Source organism: Lolium perenne, chromosome 3 (assembly GCF_019359855.2).
Source record: "Lolium perenne isolate Kyuss_39 chromosome 3, Kyuss_2.0, whole genome shotgun sequence".
Classification (NCBI taxonomy): Eukaryota; Viridiplantae; Streptophyta; class Magnoliopsida; order Poales; family Poaceae; genus Lolium; species Lolium perenne.
The window spans coordinates 309,414,687-309,437,480 of NC_067246.2; positions in this window are offsets into that span (position 1 = coordinate 309,414,687).

The following is a 22,794-nucleotide window of genomic DNA, read 5'->3' on the forward strand; positions in this document are numbered from 1 at the left end:
GAACAGCGCCACGGGACACTGTACCAAGACAAGTTCAAGCGTACGGTAGTCATGGTCGATACGAGAGGAAGATGAAGTGCCTGCGGGAGACCAAGAAGTAGCGATGGCTGAGTGGACTCGGGGAGGAACCCCGTGTCCCGCAAATGGGTAAAGCCACCAGGGCCGCCCAGGGGATTTGATTTTGACGTGACCAAGACTGAACAAATCTTCGACCTCCTGCTCAAGGAGAAACAGTTGACGATTCCTGAAGGTCTCAAGTTCCCCACGGCGCAAGAGCTAAACGGAAAGCCGTACTACAAATTCCACAACTCGCTCTCCCATGCCACCAACGACTGCAGGGTGTGGCGTCAGCACATCCAAGCGGCGATAGAGAAGGGGCGTCTAATTTTCAACCAGTACGCCATGAAGGTCGACACCCAGCCCTTCCCCGCCGTTAACATGGTAGAAGTCATCTACCCTGAGGGTTGCCAGCCAGGTCCCTCGTTCAGCATCAACATGGTAGGACCTGGGAACCACTCTGGCAAAGATGGAGATGAGGGCAGCTGCTCTCATAGCAAGGACACAGAGGAGGCCGCTCCACGCGATCGGCTCCATCATGATGGCAAGCGCTACGTCACAGAGGGAGAGGTGAAGAATGTAAGATATCAACGACCTCTCTCTGATCACCTCCTCAACAAATATGTGAGTCAGTACGACCAACGCCGACGGTCCAACTATGATGATGAAGGAGATCGTCTGGCTAGAGAAGCCAGAAGACATCGTCGGCATGATCGCAATGAGGAGGAGCACGAGCGTCGTGCCACGGAAAAATCAAGGGAGCAAGATGACAACGCCAGACACTGGGACTGCCCTTTCTTCAGACACTGCTGGGATTCAGGAATGAGCCGATTGCCCACAATCGGCAATTGCCCAGAATGCAACAAGAAGAAGAAGGAGGCAGCCAACGTGTCTGTGTTCGAGCGCTTAGGGCCTCTCCCGCCACCAAGCAAACGCGCTGAGTCACCTCGTTGGGCAGATCTTGAGGATTCCGAAGACGAGGGGCCAGAAGAAGAAGACAGGTATCACCGTCCAAGGTGGTGCCCTGACGGACTCAGCCGTTCACAAAAACGCAGGGTTCAGCGGTTGCGCGGCCTGGAGGAAGCCGAAAGGTTATACCTGCATACGCTAAGGAAGGCACGGCCTGATCTGGCCGCAAAGGTTCAGCGAGCCCTGGATGAAGAGGGTTGACCACGGAGAATGGAGTGGCGTCCCAAGCAAAAGAAAGCCGATGATGAAACATCGGCTGGCACAAACATGGTGCTCGTCTTGCCGACGGAGCTTAGTGCTCCACGATTATACGATGCGCTCAAGGTGGACGACAGCAGGCGCATCAAGTCAGAGGTTGGGTTGGTTTTATCCAGCCTGACCGAGTAGCAAGATTAAGCCAATGGGCAAACCAGGCGAGGCTGATCCTTGTGATTGGCCCCAAAAAGTTTATGGAGGGACATTACAAAACCTTCATCGAACAGGCAATGTGGAGGCCGATTCCAGCAATCGGCCAAAATTATCCTCTGCACATATTCTGCTTGTGTTCAGCAACGATCCACTGGGCGGCGGCCACGTCGGCAGATGAAAGTCAGCATGAATCTTTGCGAGGCCGACGTGCAAGTGCAGTGCCCTGTCTAACCATGAAAGCCGATATCTACAGTCATTTGGCAGATGTCGGCTCGGGGGGCATATAGTCAGATGAACACGTGCAGATAAACATGTGTAAGCATGTGTGCAGTGAAACTTTGGGGGCCGATTGAGAAAAAAATCGGCCAAACAAAAAAAAAAAAAAAAAAATTTTGCGCAAGAAGCGAAGCCGATGCGCAGCCATCGACTCTAGTACAGTCACACAAGACCAAGACCTACTGGCTATGTGCTCAAGGTTTACATCAATATCGACGTTCAGTAGAAGAAAGCTGATCAGCGACTTGTGTATCCTTGCCGGTATTCTTGCCTTGGTTAAGGCTCGGGGGGCAGCTCGCCTTAAAAATTCTCTGGGAAGCCGATTTTGATAGAATCGGCTGATTCTGCATTACAATTCGGAGGCCGATGGTGGCACATGTGGTTGGCTCACTACTGTTCTCGCCTTGATGAAGGCTCGGGGGGCAACGGACTACATGGATATTTGGTTCTTAAGAAACCGATTGGAGTTGCATCGGTTGATCCTGCATCGTGATCCTCTCTGGAGGCAGTTCTGGTCGTGAAAGAAGATTACTGAAGCTATGGAGAGGAATCAGCAAAGGAGGCCATCGGCTCTTACAGATTTTGGACCGTCCTGTCGCTGCAAGAGGAGGAAAGGGACTAGATTCTCAAAATAGCCGATGAGTAGTCATCGGCTAAGGGATTGCGAAAAATTATGGTCGAATACCAAATCGCAGCCTGAAATTGAGAAGTTCTTGGCCTACGAGCTAATCGACATGAGAGTCCGGCTTCATGGGCGTCCAAAAGAAAAGAAATCCGATACATTGCTATCGGTCTTGACATTACAGGCGGAAGGAATGAAATTGGAGCAATTGAAGGGTGAATCAAAAGACCGATTTCATTAATCCAGAGGAGCGGCTTTACAAGATAGAGCCGATGGCTCTCAAAAGGGGGGATCTGGTGCCTAGTGCACTGCTACTACTAGTCCTATTCTACTAGTCGTCGCTGTCCTCGTCATCGCCGCCGTGCCGTCGTTGCCGACGCTGCTCCCAGGGAGCTCCTCGTCGCTGCTGCCCCAGCCCGTGGCCGGAGCCTCTTCCTCCTCGTCATCATCATCATCCTCGCTGTCCGCCCAGGAGCAGAAGCGCTTGGTTGGCGGGTACCCGGCGGAAGAGGAAGATTCATCTTCCTCCTCCTCTTCTCCTTCTTCGTCGTCATCTTCGTCCTCGCTGTCCGCCCACATGCGGGAGCGCTTCTTCGGCGGGAGCTTGGCGGAGGGGGAGGCCTTGGCCTTCGCTACTTCTCCTTCTTTCTCCTCATTGGCGGAGGGGAGGGGGTTCACCTCGGAGTGAAGGCTGTCCTCGTTCTTCTTCTTCGGCGGGGATTGAGGGAAGAGGTTTGGGAAGGAAGAGGAAGAGGAAGACATTGCTACAGGAGAAGAGGGTTTTTTGGGTGCCGATGGCTGGAACAGAGGAAGGGGATGAAGAGAGCTAATCAATCGGCACAGTTAAATAGTGAGAAGCCTGGTGGGAATTTAATGTCATTATAGTTTTCGAGGAGATGAAGCCAGAGCTATCGAATTTTACAGAGAAGCTGAGAAGACAGGGCATAATGATAACGGATACCGCAACAGCTCGCTTTCCGCCACGACATGACCCGACGAAGGAAAGCATAATGATTTTGGAAAAATTATTTCCAAAACCAGGGGGGCATGTGTTATCACCAGATTTTGGACAAATCCAGAGGTGGGCCATAAGAGAGATGGGCTTGGAAGACTACACGTGGAAGATCTCTGAAGCGGCCTTGCACGGAGAATTTGGGCTAGTTTGCCCGTGTATCTTTAATTATAGTAGATTATATCTTAGATTTAAAGTTAGAGTTTGTCTCGTACACGGTGGGGATATTCCCACGTTAGAAAGTCCCCTGGACTATAAATATGTATCTAGGGTTTATGGAATAAACAACAACTCACGTTCAACCCAAACAAACCAATCTCGGCGCATCGCCAACTCCTTCGTCTCGAGGGTTGCGATCGGGTAAGCGACATGCTGCCTAGATCGCATCTTGCGATCTAGGCAGCACAAGCCCCACGTTGTTCATGCGTTGCTCGTACTGAAGCGTCTTTGATGGCGAGCAACGTAGTTATCATAGATGTGTTAGGGTTAGCATTGTTCTTCGTATAACATGCTTACGTAGTGCAACCCTTGCATATCTAGCCGCCCTCACATCTATCTCAGGTGTGGGGGCGGCACCCCGCTTGATCATTATTTAGTAGATCTGATCCGTTACGATTGCTCCTTGTTCTGCAAGGATTAGTTTAATATCTGCAATAGTTAGGCCTTACAAAGGGGGGGAGGATCCAGCGGCATGTAGGGTGGCGTTCGCAAGTCCTAAACAGGATGTTCCGAGGATCAACTTCATGTTGGTTTTTAGGCCTTGTTTAGGATCGGCTTACGATCACCGTGCATGGCCGCGAGGCCCAACCTGGAGTAGGATGATCCGATTATGCGGTGAAAACCCTAAATCGTTGTAGATCTCATTAGCTTTATCTTGATCAAGCAGGATCACCATATATTCGTGCACCCCGTACGAATCATGGGTGGATCGGCTCTTTGAGCCGATTCACAGGATAACCTGAGAGCCGATCGAGGCTCGTATTTAATGTTTACGTGTATGCCATGCAGGAAACTAAGCGAGGCATCCCCATCACCTTCCTGACCAGGTATAGGTCAGGTGGCACGCCCTTGCACTTCGCATCGCCGCGTGTGACCAGAAGAGCATTGCGGGCCGTCGCTCGGAGGGGTCTCAGCCAGCCGCAGCTCTAGGCTCTTCCCGGCTCTACCGTGTTGACAGGCCGCTGCCCGCCGGTGGGTTTTGGCAGTCAACAAGTAGGTAGTTATGGTGGACACAAATGGCATAGGTTTTGGCTCAAGGTTTTGGATGCACGAGAAGCATTCCCTCTCAGTACAAGGCTTTGGCTAGCAAGGTTGTTTGAAGCAAACACAAGTATGAACTGGTACACCAAAACTTACATAAGAACATATTGCAAACATTATAAGACTATACACTGTCTTCCTTGTTGCTCAAACACTTTTACCAGAAAATATCTAGACTTTAGAGAGACCAATCATGCAAACCAAATTTCAACAAGCTCTACAGTAGTTCTCCACTAATAGGTTTAGACCACATGATGCAAGAGCTTAAACATGATCTACTTGAGAGCTCAAAACAATTTCCAAGTATCAAATTATACAAGACAATATACCAATTACCACATGAAGCATTTTCTGTTTCCAACCAAATAGCAATAAATGAAGCGGCTTTCAACTTTCGCCATGAACATTGAAAGTAAAACTAAGAACACCAATGTTCAATATGAAAAAACGGAGCGTATCTTTCTCCCACACAAGGAATGCTAGGATCCGAATTTATTCAAACACAAACAAAAATAAAAGCACACAGACGCTCCAAATAAAGCACATAATATGTGATGGAATAAAAATATAGTTTCACTAGAGGTGACCTGATAAGTTGTTGATGAAGAAGGGGATGCCTTGGGCATCCCCAAGCTTAGATGCTTGAGTATTCTTTAAATATGCAGGGATGAACCACGGGGGCATCCCCAAGCTTATACTTTTCACTCTTCTTGATCATATTATATCATCCTCCTCTCTTGATCCTTGAAAACTTCCTTCACACCAAACTCAAAACAATCTCATTAGAGGGTTAGTGCATAATCAAATATTCACATGTTCAGCGAGGAAACGATCATTCCCAACACTTATGGACATTACCCAAGGCTACTGAAATTTAATGGAGCAAAAAAATCCACTCAAACACAGTAAATGGGGCAATGTGAAATAAAAGGCAGAATCTGTCAAAACAGAACAGTCCGTAAAGACGAATTTCGAGGCACTTAACATGCTCAGATGAAGAAGCTCAAATTGAATGAAAGTTGCGTACATATCTGATGATTACTCATGAATTTTTGCAGAATTTTTGGATTCTCCTTCAGAGAGAATAGCTCAAATTCGTGACAGCTAAAAATCTGTTTCTGCACAGAAATCCAAATCTTGTATCAACTCTCTATCAAAGACTTTACTTGGCACAACAATGCAATAAAGTAAAGATAAAAAGGTATTGCTACAGTAGTAACAAGCACCTTGACTCAAATATAAAACAAAAATTGCAGAAAATAAAATAATGGGTTGTCTCCCATAAGCAATTTTCTTTAACGCCTTTCAGCTAGTCGCAGAAAGTGTAAATCAAGTAACATCAAGAGAAGAAGCATCAACATCATAATTTGTTATAATAATAGAATCAAAAGGCAACTTCATTCTCTTTCTAGGGAAGTGTTCCATACCTTTCTTAAGAGGGAATTGATATTTAATATTTCCTTCTTTCATATCGATAATAGCACCAACGGTTCGAAGAAAGGGACTTCCCAAAATAATAGGACAAGATGCATTGCATTCAATATCCAAAATAAAAAAATCAACGGGGACAAGGTTATTGTTAACCGTAATGTGAACATTTTCAATCCTCCCCAAAGGTTTCTTTATAGAATTATCAGCAAGATTAACATCCAAATAACAATATTTCAAAGGTGGCAAGTCAAGCACATCATAGAGTTTCTTAGGCATAACAGAAATACTTGCACCTAGATCACATAAAGCATTACAATCAAAATCAGTGACATTCATTTTAATGATGGGCTCCCAACCATCTTCCAACTTCCTAGGATTAGAAGCTTCAAGTTTTAATTCCTCTTCTCTAGCTTTAATGAGAGCATTTGTAATATGTTTTGTAAAGGCCAAGTTTATAGCACTAGAATTAGGACTTCTAGCAAGTTTTTGCAAGAACTTAATAACTTCAGAGATATGAAAATTATCAAAATCAAAACCATTATGATCTAAAGCAATGGGATCATTGTCCCCAATACTCTGAAAAATTTCAGCACTTTTATCACAAACAGTTTCAGCAGTTTCAGACAATTTTGCATGCTTTGTATTAGAAGTAGAAACATTGCCAACACCAATTATTTTACCATTGATAGTAGGAGGTTTAACAACATGTGAAGCATTAACATTACTAGTGGTGGTAATAGTCCAAACTTTAGCTACATTATTTTCTTTAGCAAGTTTTTCTTCTCTTTCCCACCTAGCATGCAATTCAGCCATCATTCTAATATTGTCATTAATTCGAACTTGGATAGCGTTTGCTGTAGTAAGAATTTTGTTATCATTATCCTCAGGTTTAGCAGCCATTTTATTAATTAAAGAAGCTTGTGACTCAGACATGTATGAGATTCGGTTTTCAGCATTCGAAAGCTTAGTTTGCAAACCAGAAATTTCCATATTCAAATTTTCAAGTTGATTCCCTATATTTTTTAACAAGGCAGATTGTTCATTCATAGTTTTAGTAAACAATTGATTTTTCTCATATTGTGATTGCATAAAGCTCTTAGTAGCTCTTTCAATTTCTAGCATCTTTTCCTCACTAGGAAAAACAGATCTACCATAAGAATTACCATAAGAATTACCACTATTAGAAGGATATGGCATATAGTTGTTGTTACCAAAATTATTCCTATAAGCATTGTTGTTGAAATTACTTTTTTAATGAAGTTCACATCAACATGCTCTTCTTGAGCAACCAATGAAGCTAAAGGGACGTTATTAGGATCAACATTAGATCTACCATTAACAAGCATAGACATAATAATATCAATCTTATCACTCAAGGAGGAGGTTTCTTCAACAGAATTTACATTCTTACCTTGAGGAGTCCTTTCAGTGTGCCATTCGGAGTAGTTGATCATCATATCATCAAGAAGCTTTGTTGCAGCACCCAAAGTGATGGACATACAAGTACCTCCAGCAGCTGAATCCAATAGGTTCCTTGAAGAAAAATTTAATCCTGCATAAAAGGTTTGGATGATCATCCAAGTAGTTAGTCCATGGGTAGGGCAATTCTTTACCAAAGATTTCATTCTTTCCCATGCTTGGGCAACATGTTCATTATCCAATTGCTTAAAATTCATAATGCTACTTCTCAAAGATATAATTTTAGCAGGAGGATAATATCTTCCAATGAAAGCATCTTTACATTTAGTCCATGAATCAATACTATTCTTAGGCAAAGATAGCAACCAATCTTTGGCTCTTCCTCTTAAGGAGAAAGGAAACAATTTCAGTTTTATAATGTCCCCATCTACATCCTTATACTTTTGCATTTCACAAAGTTCAACAAAATTATTAAGATGGGCAGTAGCATGATGGCGCCTGATGCACACGTCCGTTGGGAACCCCAAGAGGAAGGTGTGATGCGCACAACAACAAGTTTTCCCTCAATAAGAAACCAAGGTTATCGAACCAGTAGGAGATGAAGGCCACGTGAAGGTTGTTGGTGAAGGAGTGTAGTGCTGCGCAACACCAGGGATTCCGGCGCCAACGTGGAACCTGCACAACACAATCGAAATAGTTTGCCCCAACTTAAAAGTGAGGTTGTCAATCTCACCGGCTTGCTGTAAACAAAGGATTAAACGTATGGTGTGGAGAACGATGTTTGTTTGCAAAGAACAACAGAAAACAATGATTGAAGTAGATTGTATTTCAGATGTAAAAGAATGGACCGGGGTCCACAGTTCACTAGTGGTGTCTCTCCAATAAGATAAATAGCATGTTGGGTGAACAAATTACAGTTGGGCAATTGACAAAATAGAGAGGGCATAACAATGCACATACATATCATGATGACTAATATGAGATTTACTTAGGGAATTACGACAAAGAACATAGACCGCTATCCAGCATGCATCTATGCCTAAAAAGTCCACCTTCGGGTTAGCATCCACACCCCTTCCAGTATTAAGTTGCAAACAACAGACAATTGCATTAAGTACTGTGCGTAATGTAAACAATACAAATATCTTTAGACAAAGCATTGATGTTTTATCCCTAGTGGCAACAACACATCCATAACCTTAGAACTTTCTGTCACTGTCCCAGATTCAATGGAGGCATGAACCCACTATCTAGCATAAATACTCCCTCTTGGAGTTACAAGTATCAACTTGGCCAGAGCCTCTACTAGCAACAGAGAGCATGCAAGATCATAAACAACACATATATGATAGATCGATAATCAACTTGACATAGTATTCCATATTTGTCGGATCCCAACAAACACAACATGTAGCATTACAAATAGATGATCTTGATCATGATAGGCAGCTCACAAGATCTAAACATGATAGCACAAGAGGAGAAGACAACCATCTAGCTACTGCTATGGACCCATAGTCCAAGGATGAACTACTCACGCATCAGTCCGGAGGCGGGCATGGTGATGTAGAGCCCTCCGGTGATGATTCCACTCTCCGGCAGGGTGCCAGAGGCGATCTTCAGAACCTCCCGAGATGAGGTTGACGGCGGCGGCGTCTCAGTATGTTTTCTCGTATCATGGCTCTCGGTACTAGGGTTTTCGCGACAGAGAGATTATATAGGCGAAGGGGCAGAGTCGGGGGACGCTCGAGGGGCCCACCCCATAAGGCGGCGCAGCCAGGGGTGGGGCCGCGCCCCCCTATGGTGTGGCCGCCTCGTCGCCCCTCTTCATCTCCTCTTCGAACTTCTGGAAGGCTCCGTGGAAAATAAGACCGTGGGCTTTTGTTTCGTCCAATTCCGAGAATATTTCCTGTGTAGGATTTCTGAAACCAAAAACAGCAGAAAACAGGAACTAGCGCTTCGGCATCTTGTTAATAGGTTAGTGCCGGAAAATGCATCAAAATGATATAAAGTGTATATAAAACATGTGAGTATTTTCATAAAACTAGCATGGAACATAAGAAATTATAGATACGTTTGAGACGTATCAAGCATCCCCAAGCTTAGTTCCTACTCGCCCTCGAGTAGGTAAACGATAACAAGGATAATTTCTGAAGTGACATGCTACTATCATAATCTTGATCAATACTATTGTAAAGAATATGAGATGAATGAAGTGATTCAAAGCAATGGTAAAGATAATGACTAAACAACTGAATCATATAGCAAAGACTTTTCATGAATAGTACTTTCAAGACGAGCATCAACAAGTCTTGCATAATAGTTAACTCATAAAGCAATAGATTCTTAATAGAAGGTTTTGAAGCAACACAAAGGAAGATTTAAGTTTCAGCAGTTGCTTTCAACTTTCAACATGTATATCTCATGGATAATTGTCAACACAAAGTAATATGATGAGTGCAAATAAGCAAGTATGTAAGAATCAATGCACACAGTTGACACAAGTGTTTGCTTCTAAGATAGAAAGAAGTAGGTAAACTGACTCAACATAAAGTAAAAGAAAGGCCCTTCGCAGAGGAAAGCAGGGATTACTCATGAGCTAGAGCTTTTTATTTTGAAAACATGGAAACAATTTTGTCAACGGTAGTAATAATTCATATGTGTTATGCATAAAACATCCTATAAGTTGCAAGCCTCATGCATCGAATACCAATAGTGCTCGCACCTTGTCTTAATTAGCTCGGATTTCCATGGATTATCATTGCATTACATATGTTTCAAACAAGTGTCACAAAGGGGTACCTCTATGCCACCTGTACAAAGGTCCAAGGAGATAAATCGCATTTGATTTCTTGATTTTGATAGATCTCAACTTGAGGGCATCCATACCGGGACAACATAGAAAGCAGATAATGGACTCCTCTTTAATGCTTTAAGCATTCAACAACAGATAACTTTCTCATAAGAGATTTGAGGATTAATGTCCAAGCTGAAACTTCCACCATGATACATGGCTTTGGTTGGCGGCCCAATGTTCTTCTCTAACAATATGCATACTCAAACCATTCAACTCATGGAAAATCTCCCTTACTTCAGACAAGACGAACATGCATAGCAACTCACATGATATTCAACAAAGGTGTAACAGTTGATGGCGTCCCCAGAAACATGGTTACCGCTCCACAAGCAACTTATAAGAAATACTCCCTCCGTTCCTATATATAAGCCATATAGTTTTTTGAGAAAAATTCCAGAATATAAGGTTTATTGCCTTGCCCTACTTGTATGGAAAATATTTTTGGAGATTTTATTAGGTTTACTTATCTTATGCAAAGTCCTCTATTAGCTCACGGTAATTACTTACGGTTAACCCTAGCCAAACATGGTGTAATTTTTCCTAAATATGCGTTTCTTAATTTCCGTGCCAGAAATTATATGGCTTATATTTAGGACCGGAGGGAGTAAGATACATAAGCGACATATTCATTATCACAATAGTTTTTAGGCTACTTTCCCATGAGCTATGTATTGCAAAGACAAGGAATGAAATTTTTAAAGGTAGCACGCAAGCAATTTACTTGGAATGGCAGAAAAATACCACTTGATAGGTAGTTATGGTGGACACAAATGGCATAAATTTTGGCTCAAGGTTTTGGATGCACGAGAAGCATTCTCTCTCAGTACAAGGCTTTGGCTAGCAAGGTTGTTTGAAGCAAACACAAGTATGAACCGGTACAGCAAAACTTACATAAGAACATATTGCAAGCATTATAAGACTCTACACTGTCTTCCTTGTTGTTCAAACACTTTTACCATAAAATATCTAGACTTTAGAGAGACCAATCATGCAAACCAAATTTCAACAAGCTCTATAGTAATTCTCCACTAATAGGTTTAAACTACATGATGCAAGAGCTTAACATGATCTACTTGAGAGCTCAAAACAATTGCCAAGTATCAAATTATTCAAGACAATATACCAATTACCACATGAAGCATTTTCTGTTTCCAACCAAATAGCAATGAATGAAGCGGCTTTCAACCTTCGCCATGAACATTAAAAGTAAAACTAAGAACACCAGTGTTCAATATGAAAAAGCGGAGCATGTCTTTCTCCCACACAAGGAATGCTAGGATCCGAATTTATTCAAACACAAACAAAAAATAAAAACATACAGACGCTCCAAGTAAAGCACATAAGATGTGACAGAATAAAAATATAGTTTCACTAGAGGTGACCTGATAAGTTGTTGATGAAGAAGGGGATGCCTTGGGCATCCCCAAGCTTAGATGCTTGAGTCTTCTTGAAATATGCAGGGATGATCCACGGGAGCATCCCCAAGCTTAGAATTTTCACTCTTCTTGATCATATTATATCATCCTCCTCTCTTGATCCTTGAAAACTTCCTTCACACCAAACTCAAAATAATCTCATTAGAGGGTTAGTGCATAATCAAAAATTCACATGTTCAGCAAGGACACAATCATTCCCAACACTTCTGGACATTACCCAAGGCTACTGAAATTTAATGGAGCAAAGAAATCCACTCAAACACAGTAAAAGAGGTAATGCGAAATAAAAGGCAGAATCTGTCAAAACAGGACAGTTCGTAAAGACGAATTTTTTCTAGGCACTTAACATGCTCAGATGAAGAAGCTCAAATTGAATTAAAGTTGCGTACATATCTGAGGAATACTCATGAATTTTTGCAGGATTTTTAGATTCTCCTACAGAGAGAACAGCTCAAATTTGTTACAGCTAAAAATCTATTTCTGCGCAGAAATCCAAATCTAGTATCAACCTTCTATCAAAGACTTTACTTGGCACAACAATGCAATAAAGTAAAGATACAAAGGTATTGCTAAAGTAGTAACATGCACCTTGACTCAAATATAAAACAAAAATTGCAGAAATAAAATAATGGGTTGTCTCCCATAAGCGCTTTTCTTTAACGCCTTTCAGCTAGGCGCGGAAAGTGTAAATCAAGTAGCATCAAGAGAAGAAGCATCAACATCATAATTTGTTCTAATAATAGAATCAAAAGGCAACTTCATTCTATTTCTAGGGAAGTGTTCCATACCTTTCTTAAGAGGGAATTGATATTTAATATTTCCTTCTTTCATATCAATAATAGCACCAACGGTTCAAAGAAAGGATCTTCCCAAATTAATAGACAAGATGCATTGCATTCAATATGCAAAACAACAAAATCAACGGGGACAAGGTTATTGTTAACCGTAATGTGAACATTGTCAATCCTCCCCAAAGGTTTCTTTATAGAATTATCAGCAAGATTAACATCCAAATAACAATATTTCAAAGGTGGCAAGTCAAGCATATCATAGAGTTTCTTAGGCATAACAGAAATACTTGCACCAAGATCACATAAAGCATTACAATCAAAATCATTGACCTTCATTTTAATGATGGGCTCACAACCATCTTCTAACTTCCTAGGAATAGAAGATTCAAGTTTTAATTCCTCTTCTCTAGCTTTAATGAGAGCATTTGTAATATGTTTTGTAAAGGCCAAGTTTATAGCACTAGCATTAGGACTTCTAGCAAGTTTTTGCAAGAACTTAATAACTTCAGAGATATGACAATTATCAAAATCAAAACATTATGATCTAAAGCAATGGGATCATTGTCCCCAATATTCTGAAAAATTTCAGCACTTTTATCACAAACAGTTTCAGCAGTTTCACACAATTTTGCATGCTTTGTATTAGAAGTAGAAACATTGCCAACACCAATTATTTTACCATTGATAGTAGGAGGTTTAGCAACATGTGAAGCATCAAAATTACTAGTGGTGGTAATAGTCCAAACTTTAGCTACATTATTTTCTTTAGCAAGTTTTTCTTCTCTTTCCCACCTAGCATGCAATTCAGCCATCATTCTAATATTGTCATTAATTCGAACTTGGATAGCGTTTCTGTAGTAAGAATTTTGTTATCATTATCCTCAGGTTTAGCAGCCATTTTATTAATTAAATAAGCTTGTGACTCGGACATGTATGAGATTCGGTTTTCAGCATTTGAAAGCTTAGTTTGCAAACCAGAAATTTCCATATTCAAATTTTCAAGTTGATTCCCTATATTTTTTAACAAGGCAGATAGTTCATTCATAGTTTTAGTAAACAATTGATTTTGCTCATATTGTGATTGCATAAAGCTCTTAGTAGCTATTTCAGTTTCTAGCATCTTTTCCTCACTAGGCAAAACAGATCTACCATATGAATTACCATAATAATTACCACTATTAGAAGGATATGGCATATAGTTGTTGTTACCAAAATTATTCCTATAAGCATTGTTGTTGAAATTACTATTTTTAATGAAGTTCACATCAACATGCTCTTCTTGAGCAACCAATGAAGCTAAAGGGACATTATTAGGATCAACATTAGATCTACCATTAACAAGCATAGATATAATAACATCAATCTTATCACTCAAGGAGGAGGTTTCTTCAACAGAATTTACCTTCTTACCTTGAGGAGTCCTTTCAGTGTGCCATTCAGAGTAGTTGATTATCATATCATCAAGAAGCTTTGTTGCAGCACCCAAAGTGATGGACATACAAGTACCTCCACCAGCTGAATCCAATAGGTTCCTTGAAGAAAAATTTAATCCTGCATAAAAGGTTTGGATGATCATCCAAGTAGTTAGTCCATGGGTAGGGCAATTCTTTACCAAAGATTTCATTCTTTCGCATGCTTGGGCAACATGTTCATTATCCAATTGCTTAAAATTCATAATGCTACTTCTCAAAGATATAATTTTAGCAGGAGGATAATATCTTCCAATGAAAGCATCTTTACATTTAGTCCATGAATCAATACTATTCTTAGGCAAAGATAGCAACCAATCTTTAGCTCTTCCTCTTAAGGAGAAAGGAAACAATTTCAGTTTTATAATGTCCCCATCTACATCCTTATACTTTTGCATTTCACAAAGTTCAACAAAATTATTAAGATGGGCAGCAGCATCATCAGTACTAACACCAGAAAATTGCTCTCTCATAACAAGTTTTAGTAAAGCAGGTTTAATTTCATAAAATTCTGCTGTAGAGGCAGGTGGAGCAATAGGAGTGCATATGAAATCATTATTATTGGTGCTAGTGAAGTCACACAACTTAGTGTTCTCAGGAGTATTCATTTTAACAATAATAAAAATAAGTAAAGCAAACCGAATTAAATAAAGTAAAACAAGTAACTAATTTTTTTTTGTGTTTTTGATATAAAGAAAGCAAACAAGATATAAAATAAAATAAAGCAAGACAATAAAGAAAGTAAAAAGATTGGATGTGAGAGACTCCCCTTGCGGCGTGTCTTGATCTCCTTGGCAACGGCACCAGAAAAATAGCTTGATGACGCGTGAAGCACCCGTCCATTGGGAACCCCAAGAGGAAGGTGTGATGCGTACAGCAGCAAGTTTTCCCTCAGTAAAAAACCAAGGTTATCGAACCAGTAGGAGATGAAGGCCACGTGAAGGTTGTTGGTGAAGGAGTGTAGTGCGGCGCAACACCACGGATTCCGGTGCCAACGTGGAACCTGCACAACACAATCAAAATACTTTGCCCCAACTTAACAGTGAGGTTGTCAATCTCACCGGCTTGCTGTAAAGAAAGCATTAAACGTATGGTGTGGAGAATGATGTTTGCTTGCAAAGAACAACAGAGAACAATGATTGCAGTAGGTTGTATTTCAGATGTAAAAGAATGGACCGGGGTCCACAGTTCACTATTGGTGTCTCTCCAATAAGATAAATAACATATTGAGTGAACAAATTACAGTTGGGAAATTGACAAATAAAGAGGGCATAACAATGCACATACATATCATGATGACTACTATGAGATTTACTTAGGACATTACGACAAAGAACATAGACCGCTATCCAGCATGCATCTATGCCTAAAAAGTCCACCTTCGGGTTAGCATCCGCACCCCTTCCAGTATTAAGTTGCAAACAACAGACAATTGCATTAAGTACTGTGCGTAATGTAAACAATACAAATATCCTTAGACAAAGCATTGATGTTTTATCCCTAGTGGCAACAAAGACATCCACAACCTTAGGGGTTCTTTGTCACTCCCAGATTCAATGGAGACATGAACCCACTATCGAGCATAAATACTCCCTCTTGGAGTTACAAGTATCAACTTGGCCAGAGCCTCTACTAGCAACGGAGAGCATGCAAGATCATAAACAACACATATATGATAGATCGATAATCAACTTGACATAGTATTCCATATTCATCGGATCCCAACAAACACAACATGTAGCATTACAAATAGATGATCTTGATCATGATAGGCAGCTCACAAGATCTAAACATGATAGCACAAGAGGAGAAGACAACCATCTAGCTACTGCTATGGACCCATAGTCCAAGGATGAACTACTCACGCATCAGTCCGGAGGCGGGCATGGTGATGTAGAGCCCTCCAGTGATGATTCCCCTCTCCGGCAGGGTGCCGGAGGCGATCTTCAGAACCCCCGAGATGGTGTTGACGGCGGCGGCGTCTCAGTAACTTTTCTCGTATCGTGGCTCTTGGTACTAGGGTTTTCGCGACGGAAGGATTATATAGCGAAGGGGCAGAGTTAGGGGACGTCCGAGGGGCCCACCCCATATGGCGGCGCGGCCAGGGGTGGGGCCGCGCCCCCCTATGGTGTGGCCGCCTCGTGGCCCCTCTTCATCTCCTCTTCGGTGTTCTGGAAAACTCCGTGGAAAATAAGACCGTGGGCTTTTGTTTCGTCCAATTCCGATAATATTTCGTGTGTAGGATTTCTGAAACCAAAAACAGCAGAAAACAGGAACTGGCGCTTCGGCATCTTGTTAATAGGTTAGTACCGGAAAATGCATAAAAATGATATAAAGTGTATATAAAACATGTGAGTATTGTCATAAAACTAGCATGGAACATAAGAAATTATAGATACGTTTGAGACGTATCAGGGGCCCACCCCATATGGCGGCGCGGCCAGGGGTGGGGCCGCGCCCCCCCTATGGTGTGGCCGCCTCGTGGCCCCTCTTCATCTCCTCTTCGGTGTTCTGGAAGACTCCGTGGAAAATAAGACCGTGGGCTTTTGTTTCGTCCAATTCCGAGAATATTTCCTGTGTATAGGATTTCTGAAACCAAAAACAGCAGAAAACAGGAACTGGCGCTTCGGCATCTTGTTAATAGGTTAGTACCGGAAAATGCATAAAAATGATATAAAGTGTATATAAAACATGTGAGTATTGTCATAAAACTAGCATGGAACATAAGAAATTATAGATACGTTTGAGACGTATCAGGGGCCCACCCCATATGGCGGCACGGCCAGGGGTGGGGCCGCGCCCCCTATGGTGTGGCTGCCTCGTGGCCCCTCTTCATCTCCTCTTCGGTGTTCTGGAAGACTCCGTGGAAAATAAGACCGTGGGCTTTTGTTTCGTCCAATTCCAAGAATATTTCGTGTGTACGATTTCTGAAACCAAAAACAGCAGAAAGCAGGATCTGGCGCTTCGGCATCTTGTTAATAGGTTAGTACCGGAAAATGCATAAAAATGATATAAAGTGTATATAAAACATGTGAGTATTGTCATAAAACTAGCATGGAACATAAGAAATTATAGATACGTTTGAGACGTATCACCGGGTGAACACCCAAAGCCACGGAACAATCACAGGATCATAGCTCACGTGAGATCCCTACAGAACTGACCAACTGTTCCTATACATGGTGTCTAACACATGCATGTAACAGCGAACGTGCTCGTACTCCTCTATAATGTGGCGAGCTACCACCTCCTCGGTGGATGGCTCCTTCTGAAACAAGCGTGGCCCACGCGACCTCCACCAAAAAAGATCCGGATCGACGATGGGACCTGGATTTCGCACTAAGGTGCGCCGCCCGGAAGATAACACCTCTCAGTGCCACCCCGACAGAGTCCAGTCCCGAACCTCCCCCATCATCAGCATCTGGTCCAGAACGGTTCCAGACCCTCCACGACGCGGCGGGCGCGGCATCGTAGCTATGAAAACTAAATCATATATGTACTAATCAAACATAATATTCAATTTGAATAACTTATGAATATGTATTAAATATTACTACTTTTCAATTCTTTTTTCTAACATATAAATTTTCAAATAACAAATATTTCTAACATATAATTTTAACTACTTTTTTACTAACAAATATTTCTAACTAATAAATGTTTATCTAAAAAATATTACTAGTTTTTCACTACTTTTTTTCTAACATATAAATTTGCCTAACATAAAAATTTCACTACTTTATAAATTTCACTAACATACAATTTTTTATAAATTTCACTACATATAAATTTATCTAATATTTCTAACATATAAATTTCACTACTTTTTATCTAACTAATTTTTTCTAAGTAATATTTCTAACTGATACTACTAATTTTTCTAATTAATTTTCTAACTAATACTACTTTTATCTAACAAAAAATAAAAAAATACATGTACTGTGGTCGGCCGGTCGGCCGGCCGGAGGAGGAGGGAGAGGGGCGGCCTTACCGGAGGAGGCGTGGCGGCTGGGGGCGTTGGCAGGCGGCAAGGTGCGGCGACGCGGCGGGCGGCGCAGTAATGGGGAGGAGGCGGCCGGGCCGGGCGTGCGCGCGGTGAGCGGCGGCGTGATGCGTGTGGTTGGCACGTCCGTTGGGAACCCCAAGAGGAAGGTGTGATGCGCACAGCGGCAAGTTTCCCTCAGTAAGAAACCAAGGTTTAATCGGACCAGTAGGAGTCAAGAAGCACGTTGAAGGTTGATGGCGGCGAGATGTAGTGTGGCGCAACACCAGGGATTCCGGCGCCAACGTGGAACCTGCACAACACAACCAAAGTACTTTGCCCCAACGAAACAGTGAGGTTGTCAATCTCACCGGCTTGCTGTAACAAAGGATTAACCGTATGGGGTGGAAGTTGATTGATTGCCGAAAACAGGAGAACAAGTATTGCAGTAGATTGTATTTCAAGAAAGAGAATTGGACCGGGGTCCACGCTTCACTAGAGGTGTCTCTCCCATAAGACGAACAGCATGTTGGGTGAACAAATTACAGTTGGGCAATTGACAAATAAAGAGAGCATGACCATGCACATACATATCATGATGAGTATAGTGAGATTTAATTGGGCATTACGACAAAGTACATAGACCGCCATCCAACTGCATCTATGCCTAAAAGGTCCACCTTCAGGTTATCATCCGAACCCCCTCCAGTATTAAGTTGCAAAGCAACAGACAATTGCATTAAGTATGGTGCATAATGTAATCAACAACTACATCCTTAGACATAGCATCAATGTTTTATCCCTAGTGGCAACAAGACAACACAACCTTAGAACTTTCTCGTCACCGTCCTGTGTGTCAATGCTGGCATGAACCCACTATCGAGCATAAGTACTCCCTCTTGGAGTTACAAGCATCTACTTGGCCAGAGCATCTACTAGTAACGGAAAGCATGCAAGATCATAAACAACACGTAGATATAACTTTAATAATCAACATAACAAGTATTCTCTATTCATCGGATCCCAACAAACGCAACATATAGAATTACAGATAGATGATCTTGATCATGTTAGGCAGCTCACAAGATCCGACAATGATAGCACAATGGGGAGAAGACAACCATCTAGCTACTGCTATGGACCCATAGTCCAGGGGTAGACTACTCACACATCACACCGGAGGCGACCATGGTGGCGTAGAGTCCTCCGGGGAGATGATTCCCCTCTCCGGCAGGTGCCGGAGGCGATCTCTGGATCCCCGAGATGGGATCGGCGTTGGCGGCGTCTGGAAGGTTTTCCGTATCGTGGCTCTCGGTACTGGGGGTTTCGTCACGGAGGCTTTAAGTAGGCGGAAGGGTAGGTCAAGAGGCGGCGCGAGGTGCCCAGACCATAGGGCCGCGCGGCCAGGGCAGGGGCCGCGCCGCCCTATGCTCCGCCTGCCCTCCTGGCCACCTCGTGGCCCCACTTTGTTGACTCTTCGGACTTCTGGAAGCTTCGTGGAAAAATAGGCCCCTGGGCTTTGATTTCGTCCAATTCCGAGAATATTTCCTTACTAGGATTTCTGAAACCAAAAACAGCAGAAAACAAAGAATCGGCACTTCGGCATCTTGTTAATAGGTTAGTTCGAGAAAATGCACGAATATGACATAAAGTGTGCATAAAACATGTAGATAACATCAGTAATGTGGCATGGAACATAAGAAATTATCGATACGTCTGAGACGTATCGCAAAGCATCCCCAAGTTTAGTTCTGCTCGTCCCGAAAGGTAAAACGATAACACAGATAATTTCTGGAGTGACATGCCATCATAACCTTGATCATACTATTTGTAAAACATATGTAGTGAATGCAGCGATCAAAACAATGTATATGACATGAGTAAACAAGTGAATCATAAAGCAAAGACTTTTCATGAATATCACTTCAAGACAAGCATTAATAAGTCTTGCATAAGAGTTAACTCATAAAGCAATAATTCAAAGTAAAGGCATTGAAGCAACACAAAGGAAGATTAAGTTTCAGCGGTTGCTTTCAACTTGTAACATGTATATCTCATGGATATTGTCAACATAGAGTAATATAATAAGTGCAATAAGCAAGTATGTAGGAATCAATGCATAGTTCACACAAGTGTTTGCTTCTTGAGGTGGAGAGAAATAGGTGAACTGACTCAACATTGAAAGTAAAAGAATGGTCCTCCATAGAGGAAAAGCATCGATTGCTATATTTGTGCTAGAGCTTTGATTTTGAAAACATGAAACAATTTTGTCAATGGTAGTAATAAAGCATATGCATCATGTAAATTATATCTTATAAGTTGCAAGCCTCATGCATAGTGTACTAATAGTGCCCGCACCTTGTCCTAATTAGCTTGGACTACCGGATCATCACAATGCACTGTTTTAACCAAGTGTCACAAAGGGGTACCTCTATGCCGCCTGTACAAAGGTCTAAGGAGAAAGCTCGCATTGGATTTCTCGCTATTGATTATTCTTCAACTTAGACATCCATACCGGGACAACATAGACAACAGATAATGGACTCCTCTTTTATGCATAAGCATGTAACAACAATTAATAATTTTCTCATTTGAGATTGAGGATATATGTCCAAAACTGAAACTTCCACCATGGATCATGGCTTTAGTTAGCGGCCCAATGTTCTTCTCTAACATATGCATGCTTAACCATAAGGTGGTAAATCTCTCTTACTTCAGACAAGACGGACATGCATAGCAACTCACATGAAATTCAACAATGAATAGTTGATGGCGTCCCCAGTGAACATGGTTATCGCACAACAAGCAACTTAATAAGAGATAAAGTGCATAATTACATATTCAATACCACAATAGTTTTTAAGCTATTTGTCCCATGAACTATATATTGCAAAGGTGAATGATGGAATTTTAAAGGTAGCACTCAAGCAATTTACTTTGGAATGGCGGAAAAATACCATGTAGTAGGTAGGTATGGTGGACACAAATGGCATAGTGGTTTGGCTCAAGTATTTTGGATGCATGAGAAGTATTCCCTCTCGATACAAGGTTTAGGCTAGCAAGGTTATTTGAAACAAACACAAGGATGAACCGGTGCAGCAAAACTCACATAAAAGACATATTGAAAACATTATAAGACTCTACACCGTCTTCCTTGTTGTTCAAACTCAATACTAGAAATTATCTAGACCTTAGAGAAACCAAATATGCAAACCAAATTTTAGCATGCTCTATGTATTTCTTCATTAATGAGTGCAAAGCATATGATGCAAGAGCTTAAACATGAGCACAACAATTGCCAAGTATCACATTACCCAAGACATTAATAGCAATTACTACATGTATCATTTTCCAATTCCAACCATATAACAATTTAACGAAGGAGAAACTTCGCCATGAATACTATGAGTAGAAACCAAGGACATACTTGTCCATATGCTACAGCGGAGCGTGTCTCTCTCCCATAAAGTGAATGCTAGGATCCATTTTATTCAAACAAAACAAAAACAAAAACAAACCGACGCTCCAAGAAAAAGCACATAAGATGTGATGGAATAAAAATATAGTTTCAGGGGAGGAACCTGATAATGTTGTCGATGAAGAAGGGGATGCCTTGGGCATCCCCAAGCTTAGACGCTTGAGTCTTCTTATAATATGCAGGGGTGAACCACCGGGGCATCCCCAAGCTTAGAGCTTTCACTCTCCTTGATCATGTTGCATCATACTCCTCTCTTGATCCTTGAAAACTTCCTCCACACCAAACTCGAAACAACTCATTAGAGGGTTAGTGCACAATAAAAATTAACATATTCAGAGGTGACACAATCATTCTTAACACTTCTGGACATTGCATAATGCTACTGGACATTAGTGGATCAAAGAAATTCATCCAATATAGCAAAAGAGGCAATGCGAAATAAAAGGCAGAATCTGTCAAAACAGAACAGTTCGTATTGACAAATTTTAAAATGGCACCAGACTTGCTCAAATGAAAATGCTCAAATTGAATGAAAGTTGCGTACATATCTGAGGATCATGCACGTAAATTGGCTTAATTTTATGAGCTACCTACAGGGAGGTAGACCCAGATTCGTGACAGCAAAGAAATCTGAAACTGCGCAGTAATCCAAATCTAGTACTTACTTTTCTATCAACGGCTTAACTTGGCACAACAAAACACAAAACTAAGATAAGGAGAGGTTGCTACAGTAGTAAACAACTTCCAAGACACAAAATAAAAACAAAGTACTGTAGGTAAAAAACATGGGTTGTCTCCCATAAGCGCTTTTCTTTAACGCCTTTCAGCTAGGCGCAGAAAGTGTGTATCAAGTATTATCGAAAGATGGTACATTCTCAGCGGGGTGTGGAGTTTTCTCAACCAGGCATAGTATATTAGATACATAAGTTTTAGCATCCCCCTTTTCATTAGTCTTAGGCGTGCTACTCTCATCAAACAAATTTTCAGGAACAAGCCAAGCATAGTTATTTTCTAGTGCATCATTCATAGCTAAGAGTTTACATGGTATTGGTGCTTTGATCTCCCCACCATCATCAATATTATTAGTGTATCTTATTCTATCCATGTCCATCTTTTCAAGGAGACTAACAAAATTAGTATGAGAACCAAGCATATTAAATTTAGCAAAGACCTTTCTAGCTTCTCTTGCTAGACCACCAAATTCTCTAAGAAGGGTTTCTAAAACAAAATCTTTCTTTTCTCCTTCTTCCATATCACTGAGTGTAAGAAACATATGTTGAATCACAGGATTAAGATTAACAAATCTAGCTTCTAATGCGTGTACTAA